This window comes from Xyrauchen texanus, chromosome 30 (genome assembly GCF_025860055.1).
Source record: "Xyrauchen texanus isolate HMW12.3.18 chromosome 30, RBS_HiC_50CHRs, whole genome shotgun sequence".
In the NCBI taxonomy this organism is placed as follows: Eukaryota; Metazoa; Chordata; class Actinopteri; order Cypriniformes; family Catostomidae; genus Xyrauchen; species Xyrauchen texanus.
The window spans coordinates 9,091,564-9,111,517 of NC_068305.1; the positions used below are offsets into that span (position 1 = coordinate 9,091,564).

The following is a 19,954-nucleotide window of genomic DNA, read 5'->3' on the forward strand; positions in this document are numbered from 1 at the left end:
GTTAATTTAAGTTCACTTTGTTACATGAATTATTTGAGTAATATGAACAAGGGAGGATTCAGTAAAATGGTGAAAGTTGAAGCAGAGTGAAAAATGTAAATGTCTTAGTCTTGTGTTTTAAACACATTTTAGAGCAACTAAAATCTTAAAAGGAATAATTTACACACAAATAACTATTCTGTTTTTTTGTAACTCTGTTGTAATTCTGTAAATATTGACAGAATACTTTTTTGGGTGAACTATTCCTTCACATATTTAACTGTAAAAATTGTAATATCAAAGTCGTGAGTTACTGCTATTTTGTCAGTAAGGTTTGATGGTATTCAAAGTGAATTCTCTAGGTCTTAATCGTGTTTATCATTGGGCCTGTAATGGATGTGTCCAGCACCATAAAGGCTTGATTTAGCAGATCAGAACATTTAGGAACATCAGATGATGGACAGTTGACCGACACTGACATCATGTAGGCCAAAATACTCCACGAAGACAACTTCCCTGACCGCAGCTGCATCTTTAAAGCCGACCAGTGGTGGCCATCATGATTTCCGAGATAAAAGAGAGAGCCTGTTAGATCAGATGACCCAGGATGTAAAATAAGCAATGACCTTGTGTTAATAATGCAGCTGTGTCCATGCTCTGCCAGCCTGACCTATGAACTGGCTTTTTTTTGCTTTTTGGCTAACAGAGCTTAAAGATGAGGAACAAAGAGGACTTTCTCTAACCCATTAAATCTTCTTATCCACATGCACAGTAGCTCCCTAAAGTCCTGCACAGGTCATTAAATACTCTAGGAATAGTTCAGCTATTTATTAACCTTAATGTTGCTCCAAACCTGAATGAATTCTGTCTTTCATGGAACACAAATGGAAAACTTTGTCATATAATGAATGTGATTAATGATTCTGGTCTATCAAGCTCCAAATAGGACAGAAAACATCATAAAACCACAGTAAAAGGGGTCGCAAACCGGATGCGTCTGATAAACAACATGGTGCATTCTAAAATTCAAAACAAAATAGTTTTCTATGAAAAGTATGCACACCACCACCACCCAGCTACGACCACGGACGCTGCTCAAATTTCTGCCACGCAGCATAGTTTTCCATTAAATTAGACTCAAATCTTTATCGAAGTACATAGGTTATTTACTCTGGCCATCTCTGGATGACACATTGTGTGTATGTATCTTTCATGTAGCCTACACAATGTATTTTCAGTTACAAATAGGCCTATTTGTGGTTTGATAGCTTGAATAAAACCTATTCAGAGAAATTGCTAAATAAATGTCACCATTAGTTTGCGCAATTACACCAGTTTTACACACTAACCTGCAAACTCATCAACGTCACTTTGTTCATCGTTGAAGATGTACAAAAACTTTCGTAACTTTTGTGCATGTTGACTATTCACAACATTGGACTGCCACCTGCACATCGCACATCTTCTCATCCGATGTGCGACCGCTTTAAAAGTAGTTGATATGACTACATTCCAAGTCTTCTGAAGCCATACGATCACTCTGTTTGATGGATAGAATGAAATGTATCATAATTCACTCTCAGATCTTCCTACACCACTGCCCAAATTAAGTATCGCCACTATGCCGCAGGTTGGACAATAATGACTGTCAACTTACAATAATGACTGTACACCATTTCAAATCTGAACTTTTTAAAATTTTTCATTTCAGTAGCTGGGTTTGCACAAATAAAACATTCAATCTTGATGTAAAAAAGACATTATTCACAGAAATAGCCATTCTTGATGTCAAAAAAAAAAAAAAGCTGTAATTTTTTGTACTAGCATTTTCACTAGTAGAATTTCACAATTAACTGTCATTTACTCCTGTTCAAAACTGAATTAGAGTTGTCAATATTTCTGTGAGTAATGACGTAATTTTCCATATCAAGAATAAATTTCACTAGTGCAAAAATTTTCCTTTTAACCAATAGTAATTCCATTGCTGATCTCAAGAATTAGAATTTAACTAGTGAAAATTATATAAAATTATAAATACCTATTATTGACGAATTTGTCGAAAGAGCTTGCGATATACATCAAACCTGCGCTGTAGGGCGATATTAATTTGGGTGCTGCAGTTGGGAGCTGATCAATGATTTGATTTGAGTGTGAATAACATAGATTTTGGTCTGTTCATCACAAAACGTGATCGTATGGCTTCAGAGGACTAGGAATGTAACTTTTTATTGACTACTTTTACTGTGGTTTTAAGGTGATCTTTTTCTGGAGTCACTATACACTTTCATAAATGTATTTGCCAAAAAAATTAAAGAAGCAGAAAATTGTTTTTTCTTCTTTTGCGTTCCATGGAAGAAAGTTAAATGGGTTTGAAGCAACATTATGTTGAGTAAATAATGGCATTTTCATTATTTGTTGAACTATTCTTTTAAGAAGGGATATGATTTATCTGGGCCAATCAGAACCTTACATTATTTTGGCCTAACTCCTAAAACAAATTCCTCATCTTAATACACATGGGCAACATATGAGTCATTCCATAATTCAAAACCATTTACACTTTGCACATTCTGATCAATGAAAGATCAGTATTTTAGGCCAGAGATATTGAGTGATGTTCATGCATGTGTGATTGCACATGTTGTAGTGATTACCCGTATAGGTCATCATATGAAGATGTCACGTCATCATTAATCCATGTGGAAATTTATTTGTGCTTTTGTTTTGGGGAAAAAGAGGAAGCTTGGAATTGTTCAGATAAGCACCTGAATCTCCATAGTTTCCTCAAGCTCAAGTAATCCAATACAAAAAGCCAAGGGGTTACAGGTTGGAAAAACATCTTAAAAGCTGAAGGTATTATTTTTGTTCAAAATACTGTACTTTCCCCAATCACAGTTTATTATGCAGAGACAGAGACAAAGCCATTTGTAGGCTGAAGAGTGTAAAACGGGTTCCCAAACCTGTTGACCAATACATTTCAATGACTTTTCCAGTTGTTCATGATTACTGGATTTTTTTTTTTTTTTTAAATCATTTAAATTTCATGATATATCATAGTAAAAACTAATATTCACAATACACATTTCTTTTTTATTTAAACAACTTTTTCTGGCCTGGAAATCCCACTTTTTCCATTGTGGGAACCCTGGTGTAAACGTCACAGCCATTGATCTGCTCTGGTTTGAGCAAAACAGCTCTGGTTGGTCTAAATCTCCAACAAGTCAACATCTGCCTCAGAACATTACTGTGGCCATATCCCAATACCCACACATGCGGTCTTGGCCACTTGAGTGTGTGTGCATGCGACGGGAAGTGTTCTAGACTATCCCATGTCAAAAACATGCCAAAGCTCAGTGCACTTAACCCACACTAAATCCACACTATTGCGAATACCACTTCAGAGCGGCCTTTTAGGCTAAGTGTATCCCAGAGTTCATCACGATCAGGAGCAACACCCCACCTAAGTGAAGCTTTCAACATAAGTTATTTATTATAATCAGATCAGCATATATTTGTATGACTTAAAATCAGCATCATAATTACTAAATATTTTGTATGTGTTTATTTATATACCTCTGCGTTATCCTTCTCAGAAATCACCTTATTTTGTTTGTTCTTGCCTAATACTACTGGTCATTTTGGTCATTTATCAGCCAGTGTGGCATACAATATGTGGTCTAGTAAATGTTTTAAAATTAAAAATGTATCAACTACTACCATAAGTTCTTTCTCATCTTTATGTATTTAAAATAAACTTTTTTTGAATCCCCTTTTCTTCCAATTTAGAATGCCCAATTCCCACTACTTAGTAGGTCCTCATGGTGAAGTGGTTACTCAACTCAAGTCTCAGTTGCTCCGCTTCTGACACAGTCAATCAGCGCATCTTATCACATGGCTTGCTGTGCATGACACCACGGAGACTCACAGCATGCGGAGGCTCATGCTACAATTCGCGATCCACGCGCCCCATTGAAAGCGAGAACCATTAATCGCGACCACAAGCAGGTTACCCGATGTGACTCTACCCTCCCAAGCAACCGGGCCAATTTGGTTAGGAGACCTGGCTGGAGTTTATAAACTATAATCACTGGCTTCCAGTAATGGCTGTCTTTGCTTTCACGAGAGAGTTGAGTTCCGGCATATGACATGACGAAGTGAGAAGTGAGAAGTGACGAACACAGAAGCACACGTTGTTTACAGCAAAGGAAAACGGCGAAAAGTATTGAATTGTTTTAGCTATACTGTAGATTTGTATTAGTCTTAAGATGGTGCGTTCATGCATCTATCCAGTCATTCCAATCTTCCAATCATGGCAGCAAACACTCTCAGCCTCTGTTGGCATTACCTCGGATTTCCTGCATGAGCACCAACTCGTCTCTCGTCCTCTCCGTTTACCAGATCCTTTTGTTTGTGCCACCTCTGCTGCTGCTGCAGCCTCCTCCATCTCCCGGAGTTCCTGGTCAGTGTACTCTGGTTCAAACAAATAGCGCTGGGCAAAAAACGTAATCTCTTCTTCTCTTATATCGAAATCCTCTGACATTTTTCTTTAAAAATCCTCGTTGTTGACTTCTAATTTGTGACCGGCATTTTGTTTTGCTCTATCCTCTGCGCTTCCACGTTCGTCACTTCTCACCGGAGCGTACGCTACGCCTAAATCATACGCCGGAACTCGACTCTCTCTTGAACGCGTGGATGGGCGTTACCGGAAGTCAGTAATTATAGTTTATAAAGTTATAAATATTGATATTTTGATACAAAAACGCATCGCTTTGCTTCAGAAGGCCTTTATTAACCCCCTGGAGCAGTATGGATTACTTTTTTGATGGATGGATGCACTTTTTTGGGCTTCAAAATCTAAGGTACCATTCACTACCATTATAAAGCTTGGAAGAGCCAGGATATTTTTTTAATATAACTCTGAGTGTGTTTGGCTGAAAGAAGAAAATCATAAACACCTAGGATGGCTTGAGGGTGAGTAAATTATGGGATAATTTTCATTTTTTAGTGAACTAACCCTTTTAAAAAATTTTAATGTTATAAAGTACAACTTTTACAACAATTATCACACAATAAAACATTATAAATACTTACATATTTTTTTTACAGCAAAATACACTTCCAACAACCAGTAGTGTATTAATACATTTTCAGTTATTATTATTTTAAGTGTTCTATAACAGTCACTGCTACCAAAAACAATCTCAGTCTTCAGCTGAGTGAAAAGACAAAAACAGCTGTCGCAACCAGCATCAACATCTTTTAAGTCTACGAGTGTCCCAACATGCTATCAAAGTCCACCACACACACGAATTTCTCACATCTACTTGCACACTAGTGGCCAAACACCAGAAATATGCAAGACATGTGGGTAATTAGTCAAGACCAAAACTGCAAGTGGGGGTATTGGGACATTGTGAGTCTGGGGCAATGGCGGAAAGGAGAGTGTGATGATGAGGAGGGCATGGTCAGATGATCAGTGGGAGAGCAAGATAAAGGGGAGCTGGAGACGCTAGTTTGGTGTTTGTTTATTTATGTTGAGTTTGATATAAAATTTTATGTTGACTGTTTAGCCGGTTCCTGCCTCCTCCTTGTCAATCCTTAACTGTTAAAGAGTGGAAGCAGTGTTTTTGATAAAACAAAAAGTTAATGGAAACAATGTAATTCCATTTGTTGCCGCTTGTGGCATAGAAATGACTCAGATGTGTATGACTTTCTTTCTTGTGCTGAACACAAACAAAGATTTTTAGAAGATATCTCAGCCCAGTAGGTCCTCACAAAGCAAGTGAATGGTGACCAAAATCCAAGAGCATATAAAGTCAGCATTAAAGCAATCCATACAACTTCAATGGTTTAATCCATGTCTTCAGAAGCGATATGATAAGTGTGAGTGAAAATATTTTAAGTCCTTTTTCACTTCTTATTCACATTCTGCTTTTGTTTTTTATTTGTATTCTTTGTGCATATCACCCCCGACTGGGAAGGGAGGAGCATTTATAGTAAAAAAGGACTTCAATATTAATCTGTTTCTCACCCACACCTATCATATATCTATACACATAAACAATAAGAAAGGAATTGGAATGCCACTGCGCATGTCTTGCCCTGAAGCATTTCCGGTAGCTGCATTTTTATAAACAAGACTGTCAAAATAAAATGACTAGCATGTCCTTTTAGAGTCTAGCTAAAACAGAACAAACAAGATATATGTACAAAAACTGAAAATCATCAATGAGGTGTCATTACTGGATTCTTTAAATAAGACTCGGAGTCAACACGTTTTCTAAAAGAACCTCAAATGTTTACCTGAAGTGACGTATCCAGACATGCGCTTGACACGGAGCATGTCTACGAAAGAGAGGAGGTGAAAGTGTATCATAGTTTAGATGCTGGAAATATTGATTTCCTTAACGGCAAGGTCGGGAATATTGGATGACTCCTATTATAAATCAAAGAAGCTGTTAAAGTTGTAAGCGTGTGACTTGCAGACAAGGTATTTTTTTTATGTTGTTATTATACTTGTGTATCTCTTTCTTCCGCACTAGCTTTTACGCTACTCCAGCTACCCTGAGATCTTGCCAGTGCAATACCACAGATTTTGTTGATTTTTGTGTGACAAATTGCTTATGTTCCTCATTTGTAAATTGCTTAAGATAAAAGCGTCTGCTAAATGGCTAAATGCAAGTAAATTGCGCAGCTTCATTCATTATATTGGGCGATCTATAGTCATTTTTAGAGTTTTTAAGGAAATATTCTGACTTAACTAACCAGCTAAACTCTAACTATCAAACTAACTATTAGTTGACAAAAATGTAATTCACCTACTAAAGATGTGTGCTGCTACATATCCTACAGTTGTTATTACTGCACATATCCTGTCAGCTCGCTTCACTGCTGCATCCATTTGTGGTTGCTCTATCAGCAATCTAAACACTGTAATTTACATTAGCTCTAGGCATCCAGGGAGGATCCAGCCACCGAACAACATGGTCCAAATTTTAATAATGACATTCAATTACAATCGTAATAATGTTGGTAATGTTACTTGTGTTCAAGTCACTATAAATGAAGAGCCTCCCGATGTTGATTTGAATGAGTTTGACAACTAGCAGGAAATGTACAAGGGACAAAGATGTCACTTCCTTAAACCGATGAATATTCCTCAAAATAGTCTACAGATTTAACCACAGGATTCTTATGGATTACTTTTATGCTGCCTTTATGTGCATTTTGCAGCTAAAACAATTTGGTACCCATTCACTTATAGGCCAAATCTACTGAGCTGAAATATTCTTTCTGCTGTTCAGCAGAAGAAATTAAGTCATACACATCTGGGATGGCATTAGGGTGAGTAAATAATAGAATTAAAATTTTTGGGTGAACTATCCCTTTAAAGAGTGAGATGCATTAAAAATGTGCATTACTGGACCCATTTTACACTCACTGGCCACAGATTTGACATGAATATCTGCACAAACTTCAACAAGTCAAATGATAGAAATGAAACAATAACCCTCAAGTTTCACCATCAAAAGAGACAAAAATCACATCACAAGTCCCTGTGCGCAATGGAGTCATAGCTACAGTACTTGAAAAGAAGTATTAAAGGGGTCATATCATAAAAAACTAAATTTTGTGACAGAAATTTTCAATTGTACTATAAAAACATACTGTAACATCAAGAACTCAAAACCTCCTATCGTGAAACTAACCTGAAAAATGACTCATAATGAAATACATCAACACATGACCGCCCACATATACACGTCAATGACAGCTATTTGGTATGCAGAAACTTGGCCAACCCAGTCACATAGAGGTAATAAGGAGGATGCAGGATAGATCTGGTTACTTCTAGTAAGTGTGAGAAAAGGAAGACATAATTACTCCAGCTGGTATATAACGATCAGTAAAAATGGGAAAAGTTTGTCAAATCTTGATTTGGACATTGTCTTTCTCCAACTAAGTGGTTTTAGGGGGGACTATCTGTTAGTTTTACCAATGGCTGGGGTTTTAGATGGGACTATCTCTTTTGCTAACCAATAACATACGTAAGTTTGTGGCAGGACTACCAGTTTGGTGCCAACCAATGGCAAGGCTTTGGTACAGAACTATCTGTTAGCCCAACCAAATGGCAGTTATTTTTTGGTGGTGACACTAGTGGCACTGAAATTACACAAATCACTTTTAAGAAAAAGGAACAGTAAAACAACAGCCCGACCAAGAGAGACAACAAGGTGCCGTGAATCCATCAAGAGAGAGACTTTTCTGTGGAAAAGTCATTCAGAACATAGATAATTTCATAGACTGCTCACGTTTCATGACAATAGGAGCGTGTTCATGGTGTGGTGATGATTTCTATTGTTCTGCAGTAATGCTGAACCCCTATGTTTGCAGCGCTGCTATGATTGTGTGCACTTATGGGATGTTTGTTTGAGAGGATGTGGTTAAACCATCTTATCAAACGAGTATGACAAAGCAACACAACCACACAAACTTTCCACTTTGGAGACATGAGAGGTGTTTCTCACAAGAGTGCAGCAGCAGTAGAAATCTAAAAACAGACATTATTGTCTCAACGTCAGTCATTAATGTCTCAACCGTTAAGAAACTGTTAGTCAGAAACATGAATAATAAACCTAGCAAACAAATATATTGCTTTCCCTTATATAGCAGCTAGTTACAGTCCTGTAATCTGATTAGACAAAAAGCAGCCTTCCAAGAGTGCTGATGTGGACCCTTTTTCCTTTTCTTTTTTTTCCTTAAAATGTTCATTTTTAACATTATTCTTTGTGTTTTATTACTCTGGCATTCAATTGGAAAACGTCAGCACTCCTGCAATGGGAAGTATTTTTTTTCTTTCCTTTTTTGATGGAATGCCCAATTCCCAATGTGCCCTAAATCCTCATGGTGGTGTAGTGAATCGCTTCAATCTGGGTGGCAGAGGACGAATCTCAGTTTCCTCCGCGTCTGAGACCGTCAATTATCACATAGCTTGTTGAGTATTACCGCGGTGACATAGCGCATGTGGAGGCTCAAGCTATTCTCCGCAGCATCTACACAACTCACCACGCACCCCACCGAGAACCACATTAAAGTGACCACGAGGTTATCTCATCTTAACTCTACCCACCCTCATAACTGAGCCAATTGGTTGCTTAGGAAGCCTGACTGAAGTCACTCAGCACGCCCTGGATTCGAACTTGCGACTCCAGGTGTGGTAATCAGCGTCTTTACTCGCTGAGCTACACAGGCCCCCACTGCAATGGGTTTTCATATACAGCAAATTTGGCAGCTTTCTCTCTTCTGACTGCCATAATTCATTTCTCTCCCTCTCATTTTTCCTTTTTTGGAAAGTCATGGAAATGTAATAGTGGATGACTTCTTTTTTTATTTGCCATGACGATTAGCTATGCTCTAATATGTACCTCTTTAGAATGTACCTTATAGTAAATAAAGACTAGCTATAGCGTGCACACACACACACACACACACACACACACACACACACACACACACACACACACACACACACACCACACACACACACATGTTGTGTTTCCATGTTTTATGGGGACTTTCCATAGACATAATGACTTTTATACTGTACAAACTTTATATTCTATCCCCTAAACCTAACCCTACCCCTAAACCTAACCCTCACAGAAAACTTTCTGCATTTTTATATTTTCAAAAAACATAATTTAGTATGATTTATAAGCTGTTTTCCTCATGGGGACCGACAAAATGTCCCCACAAGGTCAAAAATTTCAGGTTTTACTATCCTTATGGGGACATTTGGTCCCCACAAAGTGATAAATACACGCACACACATACACACACACACACACACACACACACACACACACACACACACACACACACACACACACACACACACTAGATCAGCCAAACTTTAAGCTTATTTAAGTTCTAGTATTTTCTGTGTAGTTTTTGAGTGATATCCTGTTGTTATATTCAGGAATGTCTGAACGAAGTCCATATGTGAACTTCTGCATCAAAGCCGCCCTTGCAGTGCCCGTGTTCCTTCACTGGTTTAAATTACAGGCTGTTTAGCATATTCTCTGAAGTGTGCATTATGTGCAGCCTTCATATAATCTTAGTGATATTTAAGTTTGTAGACTGCGTGTTTGTTGTTGAGTGCTTCATTTGGGCACACTGTGGTAATGAGGTGACCAAATGAAGTGCCAACAACGTCTGAGTGGAAATATCATCATACAAAGCCATTTAAAAACTAATTTAGTGTTCAACCACACAGTATATTTAAGGGACGACCCTAGACAAAATTGATCATAAAAATAATTGGCTTACAAAATCAGCATCAGTAGCTGTAGAACGAATACAGGGTGTTTGGGAAAGGAAGTAGAGATGCAACTTCTTGAATTCTTGTATATGAATAAGGAGGCATTACAGTAATGAGAAACGAGTTGATTGACCCCAGACTTTTAGATGTTAGGTACAACAGAAGTTATTTAAAACATTTTATAAATTATAAAAACTTTTGTTTTTGTTTTGAAGGCATTAAATGTCTAATAAAATGTAATTACATGTAGTTGGAATACAATAAATGATGTGTCATTTTGAATCAGGACAGTGAAAAACACATTACACATTGCTCACGCACAAACACGTTGACGTTTACTAAAAACTAACAATAAATTGGCACACAATTTTATGTCTGTTTATGTCATAGTGTTTAATTCTATTCAAAGGCAACCATGCCTTACTGCTAAAGTCCTGAATTGATTTTTGTAAACAAGTGATGGCATATCAGTGTGTGTGTGTGTGTGTGTGTGTGTGCGTGCGCGTGTGTGTGTGTATGTGCGTGTGAGAGATGGGGGATTTCCTGCTACACAGTTGACTGACAGTCAGAAAGGAGCACAGGAGACCCATCAGACAAACCAGCATGGTTGCTAGGAGAACAGATTCCTCCACACGGCACATTATCGACAGTGTGAGACGAGAGAGAACTGTTTATACCATCCATGCACACACAAGTGTGTGAGTGTGTGTTTGAAAAGCAAGTGTTTTGGCCTCACTGCAGGCATTCATCAGGTTTGAAATGGTCAATGGGTGGCTACACAAATGAATGTGAGTGTATGTGTGATTCTGTTCGAATCTGTTTTTCCAGAGCCGCAGCACGTGATCCAACTGTACAGGTTTTGTAAATAGGCATCGGTCAAATTATCTTCAATTTACTCTATTTACATGCAGTCTACAGTTATACAAAGCAATTAAGAACATGTCTTGCATGAACAACACACTGGTGTGGAGTGTGTACAGCATAGGGGAGACATCCTTCCCCAAACTCACGCCAATTGTTGCCATACCATAATGTATTGCTTCCCTAGGGGACTTGATTTTTAACGATAATTTGTAAACCTTTAAAGATAGACCAACTGTGAGCTCAGAGGTTGTTAAGGTTGCATATTTCTGTCACGCGTTATTTTAAAGCTCCGAGTAAAACCATGAGCCCTTATTTCTCATGATGCAAAATCTTTAAGACTTTGTTTCATCATTTCATCAGTCCACAGAAACAGAGTAAGCGCAATTCTCCTCTGTGTCACAGCATGTCATTAACACTCTGTGGTCAACACTGTGTGTATGAACCTACTACGACCAGGAACATTTGCCATAAAAAAGTGCTTTGTATTCACTATCATGGTTTATATTTGTTACTTTATATTTTCAATTACAAATGTAGCTTTTAAATGGGGGTTGATTTAAAATTATTCTAACTCTGGGACTGGCTACCCTAAACCTTTTGCTGATAATGCGGTCTTCAAGTTAAGTCAGAATGATTGTATTTACAGCGCGAGCGCACATAAATGCCAAAAAATGACACAGTTACCAGTGTGAAATTCTGGATTTTCATTGAGCCCAGACTTGGTAATGTGTTCATTATAAAGATTAATGGCGTAAGCTTATTGATCATTAGAAGTTGACTAATAATAGCACATGTTGACAGTACATTTCAGTTTTTGGACACATTTGTGTAGTATTGATGATGAATAACAAAAGCGTGCAAGAAATGACTACTCGTTTAGTGAGATGGCAGCTTGAGCAACAAGCTGGAACTACATTTGCAATTATTTTAAAATCAATAGCCATGTAAAAATATATTTTTTGTGCTCCACGAAAGACAGAAAGTCATTAGAGCGAGTAAATTATGACAGAATTTAATCTGCAGTCTAAAAAACTCTGAATAATAGTGTACTGTATGTCATAACCAAAAGCGGCAACAGATGTGTGCTTACATGGTATATCACATTATATGATATGAGAGACAGACTATGAAGTAGACATACAAATATATGCAAAGAAAGAGCATGACACCCAAACGTATCTCTACACGTGTATTGCTCTTGTTTATGGGACCACTTCTCAGAATATGACCGCAGACCCCAGCAGCAGGAAACTCACAAACACAAACAAACATTCTCTCTCTCTCTCTTTTCATCTCACCAATCGATGCTGATCATTTAACTTTTATTATCAGCTCTGTCAAAACTGGTTATATGTAAACTTTCTGCTCAATTTCACTGTTAGCTAAATTTCCCTGTTGGTAAAAACATAGTTGTTGCCTAGTTTTTGCTGTCAAAAATAATGTTGATTGATTGAATAATTTAGTATACACAAAATATAAAAGTTACTCTTTATTCTAGGCCTTAAAAACTAGTAGGCTTATACAAACTATTCTTTAATGTATATAAGATAGTCCTAAAGAATGAGGCTTAATGTCAAACTGAAGTTGAACTGATAACCAATTGGCGAAGTTAAACTTAAAGTGAACATTTTGGTTAGTTTTTCACCATTTCATTTAATTATTTGTATTAATTATTTTCTTATATTTAATTTAGCAATGCATTATATTATAGTAACTAAATATTTGATATAGATTTATTATATGTATGTTCCTTCCTTTTGTTGGATGTTGGTAATATTAGTTCCGCTTTCACTTGTTTCCGCAGGGAGTGTAATAAGAGCGACACGCTCTCTCGTGAGAGGTAAACCAGAGCCATATAGAGAGAGAGTTGCGACAACGGAAGTTCTAAATGTTGACCGTCACGTGATTCACGTAGACTTCAGATAGTTCCAGGAAGTGCTTTGGCGGGCATTTCAAACTGTTAGAGTAGAGTGACAGAACTGCGATTTCTGGTAATTAGTAGTCAATAAATGCATTTATTTTATACATTTATGTAACACCGACATATGTATGTAGCATGAGTATGTTGTTACAGCGATGTTGTTTTTTAAAGATCAAATCAGCTAATATTTGAGGATTAGTGTTCGCTTACCGTTATTTGCCTCAACTTATTTCAGGCTAGGGTTTCTGTTGCCTTTTTATGTTACCTCATGTTCATTGTTTTCACTAATCTCATGGTAACTAATGTCATATTTATGACTTTTCAGATAGTACAGAGACAGGCTGGTGACAGGTGATTTCCAGCTCGCGACCGCACAATGGGTCAATGAACTATTAACTATTAGCAGCAGTTACGTAAATGTAACATTTTGTGAAATGAAGCTTATTGTTTACAATTCTTACAATTCTATATATAGTAATATAATTATTTATGTATTATAAATATTATATATCTAATGTATAATTCTTACAATACTTATTCATATACACAATATATTCAGCTTTAAAACAACTTAAGCATACTCGTATATAAACTGCCATTCAAAAGTAATGAGGCTGAAAATTCAGCTTGGCATCACAGGAGTAAATTACATTTTAAAATACAATACTTTATCCAGCTCCAATCCTTGCCTAATCTGTTAGTTATCCGATACCATCCCTTATCTCCTAATTTAATGAGTAATACTCAACTATAAGGTTTTAATTTACAAGTTATTTTTATTTAGATGTACTGATAATATACAGAATAAGATAATATTATTCTTTAAACGTCTCACCTTGTAAAAGTGCGTCGCAAACGGTTTGTTCTGCTGCATCTCTACGGCGCGGCATGTGTTTGCTGCTACTTCCGGGAACTATTGAGAGGCTCCACGAGCCGCCATTGCTGTAAAAAAAACGTTCCATTGGAGTCAATGGAGTTGTCGCAACTCTCTCTCTATATGGCTCTGGTGAGAGGTAAACAAACGACAGGAGAATGAAGAGATGTTTCTGGACTCTACAGGGGTTACTGTTAATGCTGTTTGCTCAGCAATCATTAAATAAAGATGTTTGAATTATAGCCCATCTTGTATTCTGCGATATTATTATGATACATGTGCCTTGCGGAGACTGAGATGCTGATACCGCAGATGATAAAAAACGCTTTACATAGGACGCGGCAGTTTAGTGTAAATAAAGCGTTTAACGCACGTAAGCAAACGGAACCGAACTCGGAGCACTTCTGTTACTCTAAGCATGAGAGGGAGTTGTGGAGCACAGAACCGCTCTGAAAACACTGAAACAACGCGCCAACTTAATATAAACTGGACAGAGCAGCGCAAATAAACTTAGAAGGGAGCAGACTATTTATTTAATTAATTAAATTGCAGCCCTTTGCAATTTAATAATCGCACAAGGTCATATCGCGGTTTCGATTTTATTTCGATTAATTGTGCAGCCCTTTATTTTTTCGTTTTTGAAACACTCTCCGTCCACAATGCCGTTTTTAAGGATTTTCCAAAAGCTGCTTGTCCACACCAAAATGTCTGAAAACGCTTAAATCCCCTTACTGCATATGCAACAAATCACTGTTGGCATGTACGGTCTGAAACACAATTGTGAATGCTGTTCAAAGTAACATTTATCTTTAACAACGCAATTAGGCACAACAGCGCTGCTACAACACGGGATGCCGTCTTGAATGTTTTGGTTGAATGGATCACATGACTGCGTCACATGACAACAAATAGGTATTGTTTTCAGACATCTCCGTTCATCCACTTGGGAGAGCGTTTTCAAAAAATGCTATCTCAGTGTGGACGGGATGCCAAAACGTAGAGAAAAAGATGCATTTTCAAATGAAAACATATAAGTGTGGATGTGGCCTAAGGCACACCCCCTTCAGTTGTCTCAGAAACATGAACAGATGCATGCATGAACGCAAATCACATTTTAAATATATTCTATATAAATAATATTATTTTAGTGAAATGTGCAACCCAAGTAATGTAACATAACTGATACAGTTAGTAACTAAGTGAGTTCGTAACTGTAATCTGATTACAATAATTACAAGAAAAAGTAATTTACTTACAATAGCTAATTATTTAATCACATTACACCCAAAACAGATTTTCTTTTTTTACATTACAGTAGTGAGAATTTGGTGGGAAATGTGCAAAATACCTGCAATCAATATAATGTCACAACCCCCAAAAATGGTAATGCTCCTAAAGTATGCTAATGTTTATGCAAAATATCATTTATAATTTTTTGTCTTTTGGTTTGGGGTGAAATATGACCTAGAAATTTCTTTGTGTGGTTGACCCAAATGCTCCGTTCCCATAAACACATCTGATTTAAATGCATTAAGCAGGAATTTCTCTCTCAAACTAATATATCCAAGCACCATGATATCAGGCAAACCCTCTCTACCCATGTTCCAGTGTCCATTTCTCTTTACTGTCCTTTCAATATAAAGAGCTTTTGGTTTCTGTGTTAAACCAATAGAGGCCAATTTCAAAGTTCAACCCGCCAGTCAAGCTCTTGGCAACCGCGAATAGAGCAACCTTGCTTGTGTCGAAGCAAGTTTGATTTAGAATCAGAGAGAAGCAAAAACTGCAGTCACACAAGCCTTGTAGATGTGAAATCACTTCAGGACCTGCAATACACAATGGTTTCTCTTTTTAATGAATAATACAAAATAAAAAAATCATTTTTAAATATACCATCTGCTCCATTTTCCCACAGTCCTACAATCCATGCAGCTTTGACATTTGTATTCTTTGTATTAAGCCAAGAGGTCAATCTGTGATGTTACAATCTTCCACTGGTCACATCATGCAAATTCTGATCATACAATACACAGGCCAGAGGTCAAACTTGACCTTTGGCACTTTGTAAGATGAAACTTTCTTCACATGAGCTTGCATTTCAGGTCTCACGTTAGCATGTGTATGAATGGAAGTGAATGGAGCGAAGTCTAGTGTGGCCACCCCTTAAGAGAGCAAGCGTCGAGAAGGAGATAATTCTTATTCTGAGAGTGTGAAGATGCCAACGAGAATCATGTGCCCTTCAAACAGCCTTGCACAATGTGTGTGTGACAGCTCTGACCAGGCATAATACAACAGCAACAGCTGGCCCTTTCCAATCCTCAACTGTCCATTAAAGGGTATTAATACTGCCCCATGAACCCTCTTTAGGGAGACTGGGCTGAACGCTCGATTTAAAGGCTTCTCTCTTAATTATGCAAACATACCGCCATACTGCAGCTGCGAGGAGATGGTGTGGTTTCACGTAATGTCTGTGACATTTGGATGTGGATGCTCATGTAAATCATAGAGGTGGTAATGGTGGAAGGTGTGAGATGACAGGGTGAGCATTTGTTTAGGTTGTTGCATGCACATGTGCTGGGCGTGAACACTCAGAGGTGTGAGAAGTATAAATGCAGTGCGGCAACAGGCCAATGCACACTCAAATATTTCTGTTCAATTAAAATGCAAACTTAGAATCAAATAGAAGTATGTGGGTGGGTTAGCGTTTCTAAAATTGTGCATCCTCGTTTCCTTTACTTGTGTCTTAGCACTTGTTGCACAAAGCACCAAAGTCCAATGAAAATGGAGTGGAGCAAGTGATTACAGAACACTTGGAGCAAGGAAGGGAAATTGTTGTCGCTCCTTTCCACTCACATACACGGTTACAATTCATGTGTTGCTTGGCAACATGGAAAGCATGATGCAATGGCTTCTCAAGGAACTATTTTTACTAGCAGAGAAAAAATACACGAACTAACACGTACGATCTAAATTAAGCTCAATCGGCAGCATTTGTGGCATCATTTTGATAGCCACAAATTTTAATTTTTAATTTCCTCATTTAGTTATAACAAGCAATAATAGTGGTTACAGTAAAGCACTTACAATGTAAGTGAGAAGCCTTTCAAAAGTATTGTAATTTAAAACGTGTCTATTTGACGAGTCCATGAAATGAAAATGTATTTACTTTTTCAAAATGTTCCAATATTCTTGTACACTAGGCCTGTCGCGATTATTAAATAACCGTCTGATCGTGGCTATTAACTGCGATTAATGGGCATTCTAATTTCAATCACATTTTAATGCCGAAATAATAAAATTTGAAGCGAATATACTGTATAAATGCCATGGACATACAGTTGAACTCCGAGTCAGAGCATCACTGAGACGCACCGTGGACGTCAACCAGCTCCTGTCCGGAAGAGCGCATGAAGCGCTAAGATGCGCTCACTGTCAGCAGAGGCTCACGCAAAACTCCCGCGAAAACATAAACAAATAAGTTTAAGTGATAGTGAACGCAAAGAGCTCCGGCTTCACTTTAAATGATCATGTAAAAGCAAATGTTCCTGGTTCATATACGCAGTGACACAGAGGAGACGCACGCTGTGGCAGCGGGGGGCGTGGTCAAGCGCTTGCACCTGAGCTAGATTATGTTTAACACCCGTTTCTAATTCCAGTGAGCATGGGGAGTGTGTTTGTGAAGCTAATCTGTTTAAGTGAAGTTGCCGATTGAAAGTCTTACCTAAGCCTGGAAAACCCGCTCAAACTGTGAAGTTGTGTTACACACGCTTACAGCATTTTGGTGCAGTGATAAAATGATGAAACAAATTCTCAAAAGTTTTGCTTCATGGGAAATAAAGGCTCGTGGGTTTAATCAAAGAGCATTAAAATAACACAAGTAAAGATATTAGAACATAATATTTATACTATTGCATAATATAAATATAATAAAAATACTGTATATAAAAAAGGTTTTATTATTTTTTTTATTTTATATAATATATGAGTTCCAAAAAAAACAGTGTAGATGTAAAAAATTGAGCAATACTAAAGTTGACCAAAAAGAGACATATTTTAAATATTTAGCAATTTAAAACATGATTTAAGTTTTTAAAGCCTTAAAAAGGACATTATAGTTTATCCCGATTTTATTATTTGAATTATATATTTCAAGCTAAATATGTAAAAATGACTTCTTTAGGTGTATGAAGCACACATGCACCTTAAGAAATATGACAATTTATATGACAATCATGAAACCCCTAGAACAGACAATTAATCATAATTTAATCTTAACCAAATTTCATAATCATGACAGCCCTACTGTACACGGTTCATTTGTGCACAACACAATCCAATTTGTTTTTTATTGTCTACGTAATCTTTAATAAAAATTAAATTACTTGCTCCACCTCTGAAATTACATTTTTTCAGCTGATGTCAGCAGTCTCATTTTCTACCCCTCCCCTCCAATCAATCCAATTTCACAATACAATAGGATGGGTAAATGTTCAGATGCATCGTGATCTTCAATTGAACGATCTCGAAATCGATTCTTAAATCTCAAGATCAATCTTTTACTCTATGCGCTACCCTCCACTACAATGAAGGGAAATCACTTGCAAACAAATGTTACACTATGAGACTATGTATATACAGTATTTGACAAATTGTTGAAAATGTTTACATTTTGCTCACCACTAATTGTGTAGTTTAGTCGTGAAGTGCTCAGCAGCGAGATCCTTTCACAGCTTGTTGAGAGGAAAAGTTGTTTGAGTCTCACTCATTAACTTGCACTCATTTACAGATGCTCTTTACAAAACAGCTGGTTTTCTTAAAGAGACAGTACCGTATTTTTGCATGTGTTCAACAAATCAATGTAAATAACTGTAAACGGCACAAATTATGCCATTAAACAATAATGATTAGAGCTGGGAATTTTGAAGCTTTAATTTCTGAAATTTATATTTTTTGTTTAACGCGTTAAATAAAACGCAGTTAATGAATCCGTTTTTGTTTTTTTTAGTTCCTGAAACTTCATGCAATAGGAAAAAGGTGTCCCAGAGATGTTCCTGGCAGGCTACTAAGCCAGGCTCCCATTAGATCTGATTGATCCTATACTTAATAAAAGTCCACTGTGAATCACCAGAAGATATTGCCCAAATTGCAACTGCAACATGTTCACTGATTTTATGGCATGTATACATATTTTTACAGGTATTAATCTTTGGTACAAGTATGTGTCTAATAATATATAATGTACCAGAATTTAAATTGCCATTAATCACAGAAAACTGAATTAATAAAAAAAAAAAAATTATTCACAGCCCTAATAAACATGTAACAAAAAATAATATATGCAATATAATATAATATTTATTTATTAAATACATGGATTTGTTCATTTTTAAAAAGCTAAAACGTCACTCAAAAACTAGTTTAACATAATAAGTCAAATTTATATTTTCGTAATGTACCTAGATCATAGTTCCTCTGTATTATTAACAGCATTACCTAAGAGATCATTTATTTCATAAGTAAGCAAAAAGGACATTATAACTGAATTATAACCACATTAATTGAATGTAATCAAAATCGGAATTGAATCATAAACTTGTGAATTGGAATCGAATCGTGAAATCTGTATCAATCAGCATAATAATCCGATTATTTATATTAATCCTTATAAAAACCATCAATTATTTTCACTGAATCAATAAAAGAAAAAAAGAATAAAAACACGAATCACAGAATCTTGGAGAAAATTAATGGAATAGTTAAGTGAAATCGGAATCGTTGACGTCATTACGATTCCCATCCCTACATGACAGCGTTTCAACTGTCACAGATAGAGCGCCGGAGCAGATAACATTAATTCTGAATGTAAATATTGGACAAACCATGAAAGTGGAAAATGTTTGTTGGAGCCACATTGGGCTGCTTTTATGCGAGTTAGCTAAGGGCTGTCTTTATCATGCTGAAGGAGTGTCCGGCCTGCAGAGATGCACACGCTATACAT

General features: G+C 36.9%; 1 protein-coding gene across 7 annotated transcripts in view; it reads right to left on the reverse strand.

Moving 5' to 3' along the window:
- The window catches only part of LOC127623867 (tyrosine-protein kinase fynb-like), a 101,151-nt gene that overhangs the window by 59,615 nt on the left and 21,582 nt on the right, over positions 1-19,954 (reverse strand). The window lies entirely within an intron of this gene.